Genomic DNA, 12,500 nt, shown 5'->3' with positions numbered 1-12,500 from the left:
ATATAGATTTTAATGAAATGTTATTTGCACTCCCAAAACACAAAATAATCATGATAAATTTATGATTAAAGAGATGCATCCATCTCCCTTGTTGCTATGCCAGGTCAATGATTTTGTCCCAATCTCTCGTCGTTGGATCTTTGGCTTATGGAGAGCATTGCCTGCGCATATTAACGGTCTGGTCTGCAGTGCAAGGGAGATTGTGGAAAGCGCCTCGACCCTCTTGCGTCACGTGACCTCTGCACATCAGATCACATCACATCAGATTATTTTCTCCCTCACTCTCTCTCCTTTTCTCTCTCTGTCTCTCCATTTTACCTACAATACTGTGATTGAGTGCGCGTGCAATCTCTCTCTCTCTCTCTCTCTCTCTCTCTCTCTCTCTCTCTCTCTCTCTCTCTCTCTCTCTCTCTCTCTCTCCCTCTCTCTCTCTCTCTCTCTCTCTCTCTCTCTCCTGACCAATTGCTTCTTTAGTACAATCTTACAGCTTCATATTGTGAAACTTCACTCATGTCAAGAATAAATAAGGCAGGCAAATACATGTACAAATTCACGATCCATTTGGTGATGCAACAAATGCTTTGCTTAAATATACTATTGTTTTCACCTTTAGTACAGGTAAAAAAAAAATAATAATAAAATAAAGAATTACACTTGATTTTTTTTTTTTTTTTTTTTTTTTGTTCTTAAATTGCACCAGTCATATTTATCATCTTTTAAACCAGAAACATTGTTCATATTGAATTACACTGATTTTTTTAGTTCTTAAATTTCACCAGTTATATTTATCATAATTTAAGCTAGAAATATTGTTCATACCATTTATGCAAAAGAATTATTAACATAATATAGAAAATTTACTACGAATCAAATTACTGCATATTTCAGTATAATGAATTTACAGAAACAGTTTATATTGCTTTCAAAATGTATATTTTGGTTTTTAAATTACTATTCTACTGATTGCTCATTCGTTCTTTGGGAAGAAGAAGAAGACGGAGACAGACAAACAAACAGGCAGAGAAAAAAAGATAGAGAAACGAGCGAGGGAAGGGGGGGGGGGGATAAAGATTGAAAATACAAGCTGTCTCACTCATCTGCTAAGTCCTCGTGGTGTAGTGGTTAACACGACTGAATCTAAACCAGGAGATCTCGGGTTCGATTCCCGACGGGAACTAATTGACAAAATATTTTTCTGTTTTTTTACTTTCTTTGACTTTGGTGTTACTCATTTTCTTATATCAATGCCTATAAATATGGTTCTTAACAATAGCACAATTAGAATAGTAATTATATCAAAAACGTTATTAATATTGCTGTTGATACTATTCTTATCATTAATAAAATCTATGTTTATTTCCATATATTTGTATTGTCGCTGTTGTGATCATCATTATAATTATTATTAAATATGATCATAATTTTATTTTTCTCCAGGATGACATTTTTAACCTGGGAATAAACATAATTTACCACAAATAGTGTGACATCAGTTGTTGATTTTGTCATATATTTTACTATTTGGCAAACTGGTGTACTTTATAAATGTTACATCCAAAGGTAGAATCGAATATATTTCTTTTTTTTTTTATTATTCCTTTCGTTGTTCCAGGTCGCTCTGAAAAAAACTTATTTTATAAAGATTTTGTATTTATTTACTTTCATTAATAACCCGTCATTTCATGGAAGGAAAAGGAAGAGATTGCCAAAGCTTAATCCTTTTCGCAAGTTGAATTTGAAAACTATAGGTTTTAATCTCTACGGGATGATTAAGATGTTATATTTGTTTTCCTTTTTCGTTTTGTTCTTTCTCTCCCTCTCTCCCTCCATCTCTCATTCACTCTCTCACTCCCTTTCTCTCTCTCTCTCTCTCTCTCTCTCTCTCTCTCTCTCTCTCTCTTCCCCCCCCTCTCTCTCTCTCTCTATGTCTCTCTCTCTCTCTCTCGCTCTCTCGCTCTCTCACTCTCTCTCCCCCCTCTCTTTTTCTCTTTCTCTCTCTCTTCCTATTTCCGTCTCACTCTCCCAAACTCTCTTTCAATGTACCTAAGTATCATTCTTTCTTTTCATATCCTCTGTTTTTTCCACTGATATAGTTTCAAAGCAGTACATAATATTCTATCTGACCAACATTTAAATCTTACATTTTCTTGTAATTGAGAGCATTTTTTTTATTCACTGAATATAAAGCATTAATGGAAACCATGTTAAAAGCCATTAGGTATATTAAGCTTTTCTAAAATATCATACTCGTCTGTTATCTGGTATGCGAGTATGGTATACCTGTCAAAGATCAACTCGTATATATATATATCAGTCTGATTAATAGAATTAGATATATTGCAGGTTTTGAAATATTTATTTTTTTTTTTTTTTATGTACACGCATGGAAACAGTCGAGGAAACAAACACATACATAAGCATGCGGACACACATATATATACGCACATAGACAAACAAATACGTAAACAGACATATAGGAACGCACGCAGAGACATATATATAAACGCACACAGACACACATATACGTACACAAACATATAGACGCACACAGACACACATATACGTACACAAACATATATAGACTTACACAGACACACATATACGTACACAAACATATATAAACGCACACAGACACACATATACGTACACAAACATATATAGACTTACACAGACACACATATACGTACACAAACATATAGACGCACACAGACACACATATACGTACACAAACATATATAGACTTACACAGACACACATATACGTACACAAACATATATAAACGCACACAGACACACCCATATCCGTACACAGACAAACAACCTAACACATAATCCCACACATAATCTTACATCATGAAAACGTTTAAAGAATTTTGTAATAAATTAGCGCGTCCCAGTTTACTTATAAATTCGTGTTAAAAGTTTTAGTATAAAGTTTAATTTTGAAATCTTGAAAGAATTCCTTACGTTCATACCTACATCTCGTAGTTTATAAAGATTAAATTGTGTTTAGGTCATATATTCTTATATATTCTTACTCTTTTTTTCTTTATTATCATTCTGATTCTTAACCTTGTGATAATCTTAAGAATGAAATCCGAGATTTTTTCCTAATTCCACATTCCCTTTTCCCGCTTATTCTATCATCGCCTCTTTCTTCCTCTCCTTCTCCTTTCCACTCCTTTATTATCCTTCTTTCTGATTCTCCTTCGTTCACCAATCCTGAGCCCCCGGGAGACCCTAGCACGCCACTCACCACTCACCACTCACCACTCACCACTCACCAAATCCTGAGTCCCCGGGAGACCCTAGCACGCCACTCACCACTCACCACTCACCAAATCCTGAGTCCCCGGGAGACCCTAGCCCGCCACTCACCACTCACCACTCACCAAATCCTGAGTCCCCGGGAGACCCTAGCACGCCACTCACCACTCACCAAATCCTGAGCCCCCGGGAGGCCCTAGCACGCCACTCACCACTCACCACTCACCACTCACCACTCACCAAATCCTGAGCCCCCGGGAGACCCTAGCACGCCACTCACCACTCACCAAATCCTGAGTCCCCGGGAGACCCTAGCACGCCACTCACCACTCACCACTCACCAAATCCTGAGTCCCCGGGAGACCCTAGCACGCCACTCACCACTCACCACTCACCAAGTCCTGAGTCCCCGGGAGACCCTAGCACGCCACTCGCCACTCACCACTCACCACTCACCAAATCCTGAGTCCCCGGGAGACCCTAGCACGCCACTCACCACTCACCACTCACCAAGTCCTGAGTCCCCGGGAGACCCTAGCACGCCACTCACCACTCACCACACCACTCACCAAGTCCTGAGTCCCCGGGAGACCCTAGCACGCCACTCGCCACTCACCACTCACCACTCACCACTCACCAGATCCTGAGTCCCCGGGAGACCCTAGCACGCCACTCACCACTCACCACTCACCAAATCCTGAGTCCCCGGGAGACCCTAGCACGCCACTCACCACTCACCACTCACCAAATCCTGAGTCCCCGGGAGACCCTAGCACGCCACTCACCACTCACCACTCACCAAATCCTGAGTCCCCGGGAGACCCTAGCCCGCCACTCACCACTCACCTCTCACCAAATCCTGAGTCCCCGGGAGACCCTAGCACGCCACTCACCACTCACCACTCACCAAATCCTGAGTCCCCGGGAGACCCTAGCCCGCCACTCACCACTCACCACTCACCAAATCCTGAGTCCCCGGGAGACCCTAGCACGCCACTCACCACTCACCAAATCCTGAGTCCCCGGTCGACCCTAGCACGCCACTCACCACTCACTAAATCCTGAGTCCCCGGGAGACCCTAGCACGCCACTCACCACCACCACTCACCACTCACCAAATCCTGAGTCCCCGGGAGACCCTAGCACGCCACTCACCACTCACTAAATCCTGAGTCCCCGGGAGACCCTAGCACGCCACTCACCACTCACTAAATCCTGAGTCCCCGGGAGACCCTAGCACGCCACTCACCACCACCACTCTCCACTCACCAAATCCTGAGTCCCCGGGAGACCCTAGCACGCCACTCACCACCACCACTCACCACTCACCAAATCCTGAGTCCCCGGGAGACCCTAGCACGCCACTCACCACCACCACTCACCACTCACCAAATCCTGAGTCCCCGGGAGACCCTAGCACGCCACTCACCACTCACCACTCACCAAATCCTGAGTCCCCGGGAGACCCTAGCACGCCACTCACCACTCACCACTCACCAAATCCTGAGTCCCCGGGAGACCCTAGCCCGCCACTCACCACTCACCACTCACCAAATCCTGAGTCCCCGGGAGACCCTAGCACGCCACTCACCACTCACCACTCACCAAATCCTGAGTCCCCGGGAGACCCTAGCCCGCCACTCACCACTCACCACTCACCAAATCCTGAGTCCCCGGGAGACCCTAGCACGCCACTCACCACTCACCAAATCCTGAGTCCCCGGGAGACCCTAGCACGCCACTCACCACTCACCAAATCCTGAGTCCCCGGGAGACCCTAGCACGCCACTCACCACTCACCAAATCCTGAGTCCCCGGGAGACCCTAGCACGCCACTCACCACTCACCAAATCCTGAGTCCCCGGGAGACCCTAGCACGCCACTCACCACTCACCAAATCCTGAGTCCCCGGGAGACCCTAGCACGCCACTCACCACTCACCAAATCCTGAGTCCCCGGGAGACCCTAGCACGCCACTCACCACTCACCAAATCCTGAGTCCCCGGGAGACCCTAGCACGCCACTCACCACTCACCACTCACCAAATCCTGAGTCCCCGGGAGACCCTAGCACGCCACTCACCACTCACCACTCACCAAATCCTGAGTCCCCGGAAGACCCTAGCCCGCCACTCACCACTCACCACTCACCAAATCCTGAGTCCCCGGGAGACCCTAGCCCGCCACTCACCACTCACCACTCACCAAATCCTGAGTCCCCGGGAGACCCTAGCACGCCACTCACCACTCACCAAATCCTGAGTCCCCGGGAGACCCTAGCACGCCACTCACCACTCACCACCAATCCTGAGCCCTTGGGAGGCCCCAGCACGCCACTCACCACCACTCACCACCAATTCTGAGCCCCCGGGAGACCCTAGCACGCCACTCACCACCACTCACCACAAATCCTGAGCCCCGGGAGACCCTAGCACGACACTCACCACCACTCACCACTCACCAAATCCTGAGCCCCCGGGAGACCCTAGCACGCCACTCACCACCACTCACCACCACCAAATCCTGAGTCCCCGGGAGACCCTAGCACGCCACTCACCACTCACCACTCACCACTCACCAAATCCTGAGTCCCCGGGAGACCCTAGCACGCCACTCACCACTCACCAAATCCTGAGCCCCCGGGAGACCCTAGCACGCCACTCACCACCACTCACCACCAATCCTGAGCCCTAGAGAGACCCTAGCACGCCACTCACCACCACTCACCACCAATCCTGAGCCCTAGAGAGACCCTAGCACGCCACTCACCACTCACCACCAATCCTGAGCCCCTGGGAGGCCCCAGCACGCCACTCACCACCACTCACCACCAATTCTGAGCCCCCGGGAGACCCTAGCACGCCACTCACCACCATTCACCACAAATCCTGAGTCCCCTGGAGACCCTAGCACGCCACTCACCACCACTCACCACCACCAAATCCTGAGTCCCCGGGAGACCCTAGCACGCCACTCACCACCACTCACCACCACCAAATCCTGAGTCCCCGGGAGACCCTAGCACGCCACTCACCACCACTCACCACCACCAAATCCTGAGTCCCCGGGAGACCCTAGCACGCCACTCACCACTCACCAAATCCTGAGTCCCCGGGAGACCCTAGCACGCCACTCACCACTCACCAAATCCTGAGTCCCCGGGAGACCCTAGCACGCCACTCACCACTCACCAAATCCTGAGTCCCCGGGAGACCCTAGCACGCCACTCACCACTCACCAAATCCTGAGTCCCCGGGAGACCCTAGCACGCCACTCACCACTCACCAAATCCTGAGTCCCCGGGAGACCCTAGCACGCCACTCACCACTCACCAAATCCTGAGTCCCCGGGAGACCCTAGCACGCCACTCACCACCACCACTCACCAAGTCCTGAGCCCCCGGGAGACCCTAGCACGCCACTCACTACCACCACTCACCACTCACCAAATCCTGAGTCCCCCGGGAGACCCTAGCACGCCACTCACCACTCGCCACTCACCACTCGCCACTCACCACTCACCAAATCCTGAGCCCCCGGGAGACCCTAGCACGCCACTCACCACTCACCAAATCCTGAGTCCCCGGGAGACCCTAGCACGCCACTCACCACCACCACTCACCACTCACCAAATCCTGAGTCCCCCGGGAGACCCTAGCACGCCACTCACCACCACCACTCACCAAGTCTTGAGCCCCCGGGAGACCCTAGCACGCCACTCACCACCACCACTCACCACTCACCAAATCCTGAGTCCCCCGGGAGACCCTAGCACGCCACTCACCACTCGCCACTCACCACTCGCCACTCACCACTCACCAAATCCTGAGTCCCCGGGAGACCCTAGCACGCCACTCACCACTCACCACTCACCAAATCCTGAGTCCCCGGGAGACCCTAGCACGCCACTCACCACCACCACTCACCAAGTCTTGAGCCCCCGGGAGACCCTAGCACGCCACTCACCACCACCACTCACCACTCACCAAATCCTGAGTCCCCCGGGAGACCCTAGCACGCCACTCACCACTCGCCACTCACCACTCGCCACTCACCACTCACCAAATCCTGAGCCCCCGGGAGACCCTAGCACGCCACTCACCACTCACCACTCACCAAATCCTGAGTCCCCGGGAGACCCTAGCACGCCACTCACCACTCACCAAATCCTGAGTCCCCGGGAGACCCTAGCACGCCACTCACCACTCACCACTCACCAAGTCCTGAGTCCCCGGGAGACCCTAGCACGCCACTCACCACTCGCCACTCACCACTCACCAAATCCTGAGTCCCCGGGAGACCCTAGCACGCCACTCACCACTCACCACTCACCACTCACCAAATCCTGAGTCCCCGGGAGACCCTTGCACGCCACTCACCACTCACCACTCACCAAGTCCTGAGTCCCCGGGAGACCCTAGCACGCCCCTCACCACCACCACTCACCACTCACCAAATCCTGAGCCCCCGGGAGACCCTAGCACGCCACTCACCACTCACCACTCACCAAATCCTGAGTCCCCGGGAGACACTAGCACGCCACTCACCACTCACCACTCACCACTCACCACTCACCAAATCCTGAGTCCCCGGGAGACCCTAGCACGCCACTCAACACTCACCATATCCTGAGTCCCCGGGAGACCCTAGCACGCCACTCACCACTCACCACTCACCAAATCCTGAGTCCCCGGGAGACCCTAGCACGCCACTCACCATTCACCATATCCTGAGTCCCCGGGAGACCCTAGCACGCCACTCACCACTCACCACTCACCAAATCCTGAGTCCCCGGGAGACCCTAGCACACCACTCACCACCACCACTCACCACTCACCATATCCTGAGTCCCCGGGAGACCCTAGCACGCCACTCACCACTCACCACTCACCAAATCCTGAGTCCCCGGGAGACCCTAGCACGCCACTCACCACTCACCATATCCTGAGTCCCCGGGAGACCCTAGCACGCCACTCACCACTCACCACTCACCACTCACCAAATCCTGAGTCCCCGGGAGACCCTAGCACGCCACTCACCACTCACCATATCCTGAGTCCCCGGGAGACCCTAGCACGCCACTCACCACTCACCACTCACCATATCCTGAGCCCCCGGGAGACCCTAGCACGCCACTCACCACTCACCACTCACCACTCACCAAATCCTGAGCCCCCGGGAGACCCTAGCACGCCACTCACCACTCACCACTCACCAAATCCTGAGCCCCCGGGAGACCCTAGCACGCCACTCACCACTCGCCACTCACCAAATCCTGAGCCCCCGGGAGACCCTAGCACGCCACTCACCACTCACCAAATCCTGAATCCCCGGGAGACCCTAGCACGCCACTCACCACCACCACTCACCACTCACCAAATCCTGAGTCCCCGGGAGACCCTAGCACGCCACTCACCACACACCACTCACCACTCACCAAATCCTGAGTCCCCGGGAGACCCTAGCACGCCACTCACCACTCACCACACCAAATCCTGAGTCCCCGGGAGACCCTAGCACGCCACTCACCACTCACCACACCAAATCCTGAGTCCCCGGGAGACCCTAGCACGCCACTCACCACTCACCACTCACCAAATCCTGAGTCCCCGGGAGACCCTAGCACGCCACTCACCACTCACCAAATCCTGAGTCCCCGGGAGACCCTAGCACGCCACTCACCACTCACCAAATCCTGAGTCCCCGGGAGACCCTAGCACGCCACTCACCACTCACCAAATCCTGAGTCCCCGGGAGACCCTAGCACGCCACTCACCACTCACCAAATCCTGAGTCCCCGGGAGACCCTAGCACGCCACTCACCACTCACCACTCACCAAATCCTGAGTCCCCGGGAGACCCTAGCACGCCACTCACCACTCACCAAATCCTGAGTCCCCGGGAGACCCTAGCACGCCACTCACCACTCACCACTCACCACTCACCAAATCCTGAGTCCCCGGGAGACCCTAGCACGCCACTCACCACTCACCACTCACCAAATCCTGAGTCCCCGGGAGACCCTAGCACGCCACTCACCACTCACCACTCACCACTCACCAAATCCTGAGTCCCCGGGAGACCCTAGCACGCCACTCACCACCACTCACCATTAATCCTGAGTCCCCGGGAGACCCTAGCACGCCACTCACCACCACTCACCATTAATCCTGAGTCCCCGGGAGACCCTAGCACGCCACTCACCACCACTCACCATTAATCCTGAGTCCCCGGGAGACCCTAGCACGCCACTCGCCACTCGCCACTCACCACTCACCACTCACCAAATCCTGAGTCCCCGGGAGACCCTAGCACACCACTCGCCACTCACCACTCACCACTCACCACTCACCAAATCCTGAGTCCCCGGGAGACCCTAGCACGCCACTCGCCACTCACCACTCACCACTCACCAAATCCTGAGTCCCCGGGAGACCCTAGCACGCCACTCACCACCACCACTCACCACTCACCAAATCCTGAGTCCCCCGGGAGACCCTAGCACGCCACTCACCACTCGCCACTCACCACTCGCCACTCACCACTCACCAAATCCTGAGCCCCCGGGAGACCCTAGCACGCCACTCACCACTCACCAAATCCTGAGTCCCCGGGAGACCCTAGCACGCCACTCACCACCACCACTCACCACTCACCAAATCCTGAGTCCCCCGGGAGACCCTAGCACGCCACTCACCAACAATCCTGAAATGAAAGGAAATATATTAGATTATACATATTATACATTATTATTATACATCACACACACACATACAATCACTCACACACATTCATACACATTCATACACCCCCAAGTCGACTAGGCAATTGAAGTAAAGTTCCTTGCCCAAGGAAACACTGTCACCGGCCGGGGCTCGAACACCAAACCCGGGCGGCCGGCACGCCCGAAGTCCGATGCTAAAACCACTCGGCCATCACATCTCCATTCAAATTTCGAGTCAGGGGGGTTTAAAAATCACATATTTCCCTACTTTTGGCATTCGTTATTGTGAGCTTGTGGTTAGCGTAGGCATCGGTAGTTAAAAGGCCGTAACACTAGCACTTTTTCCGCGTTACTTTACTTACATAATTTTGTCTCGCGCAGTCGCACTAGCGATGAGAACCGCGGAAACACTCCGACCAAAATTCTAAACACAGGAAGATGGCTTCAACCCCTGCACAGGCTCTGGTGATGGTGAACGTTATTCAGGCTATGTGGCGACGATTTAGTGCGAAAGAACGAATGTGTAATGGTAAATAAGGGCGTATTCTCGCTATTCTCATCTTCAGCTGACGGGGGAACTTGTACACAAATGTAAACAAACAGGCGAGCAGCTAGTTACAAATTTGTATCTGTTTTTATCAAATACAAGAGAAAATTTTGCCAATTTTGAAATATTATTTACAATTTAGACTGACTTTTTTAATCGTTTTATATGATAAATACTTTTTTTTAGATTACTATAACGATTAACTACTATAGCTTATCATTTGAATAAAAAAAAGACCATGGAAACCAAAGATAGGAAAGCACGTGTCACACTGATGAAAAAAATGTGATCCAAAACCATACAGCGCCATCTATTATTCAAATATGTAACTAAAAAAAGAGAATGTTTATAGAGGGGACTATAAATTTATATAGATTTTTTTTTAAGGTTTAGTTTCAGTTGAAATTTTACTTTTTTTTTAATAAGAGACGAAATATAACTATCTAATATATATATATATATATATATATATATATATATATATATATATATATATATATATAAATTTACATGGAATTATATATTCTGTTCATTAATAACTTTTTCTTATTAGAGATTTCTTTACATTAAAATAAGGTTTTGAACTTTTTCAGAAAAAGACAATAAAACATTAATAATTATTTCATGTGTATGCATATATACATATCAATAGAATTATTCCATTGTTTAAATAATATCCAATTTTATTGCAGAAAATATCTTTGGTGGTAATACAATGAATATAAACAAATTCAATAAATACAATTTATTAAATAAACAAATCTATTAAATAAATTCCACAATCATTCGACATTAATAAATTTTCATCTTTTTCATTCATATTTGGTGTCAATCAAGGATAGACAAAACACGTATGTAAAACAGTTCTTTATTTGATTTCGTCATCATCAATGGAAGTATTTGGAAAGCAGGCCTACAGCTAGAACAGGAAGCATAAAACATGCAAAAACAAACAAACAAACAAAAAACAGTCCCTTTCCTACCATTTTCAGTAAGTGACGTTTCATGATATTAAACAAAAGACGATAAGTGTACACAACGCCATCTATTGTTCAGATATTACATTATCCACCAATCGCTGGGGCTCACGGGCTTTTGCCAAGCTTTCCTATCTTTCGTATATAGTCTTTGATGTGAGAGGGAGAGTGGGGGGGGGGGAGGAAGAATCCGGGCTCGTGGGTTCGAATCCACAAAGGGAAGCAAAAAATGCTGATCGATTTTCATTTGTATTTCCGTTTCTGTTATCATTAATATTAATCGTCATCATCATCGCCATTTCAGAATTAAACTGGGACACCTAGATTCGAACACAAATTGCAATATGTTTCTTGATATAGTCTACACCACTTACTGTGTCTGCTTCCCAAAAATACCAGAATTCATACCGATCAAAAGACAAGAAAAAAGTCACTCAAGGTACTTTAAAATCGATACAGCACAAATTTACTTTGCATAAAGCATATGAATTAAGAATGCTCGCTTTTGTGGAATACAAAAACATGGAAACTATCAGAACACCATAAAATTAACCAAATAAAATAATTATCCACGAGAATTTCCAGATTTAGAGTAAATACGAGGAAGATTTGGGAAACAATAAATGAGTAATAAAATAATAATAAAACTGAAATGAATTACGCAATAATAAAACTGAAAAGGATAATACAACTCTTTCAATACTCCATAACAAGCAAATAAAAAAAGATAGAGCAAATCTGAGACGCTTTTAATGATTATTTTTCTAATGTCGCCCCAGAGCTTGCAAGTAAGTTGTCATCTGCACAAATTTCTCACAAATCTTCTCTTTATTAGTCCTCCCATACTTTCTTATATTCAAGATATTATATTAATTATTAATTATATATTAATTACTTTAATTAATTACAAGATATATATATTAATTATATTCATACTTACCATACTTTCTTATATTCAAGATATTATATTAATTATTAATTATATATT

Source organism: Penaeus vannamei, chromosome 28 (genome assembly GCF_042767895.1).
Source record: "Penaeus vannamei isolate JL-2024 chromosome 28, ASM4276789v1, whole genome shotgun sequence".
Classification (NCBI taxonomy): Eukaryota; Metazoa; Arthropoda; class Malacostraca; order Decapoda; family Penaeidae; genus Penaeus; species Penaeus vannamei.
Note: the sequence above shows the minus strand (reverse complement) of the source record.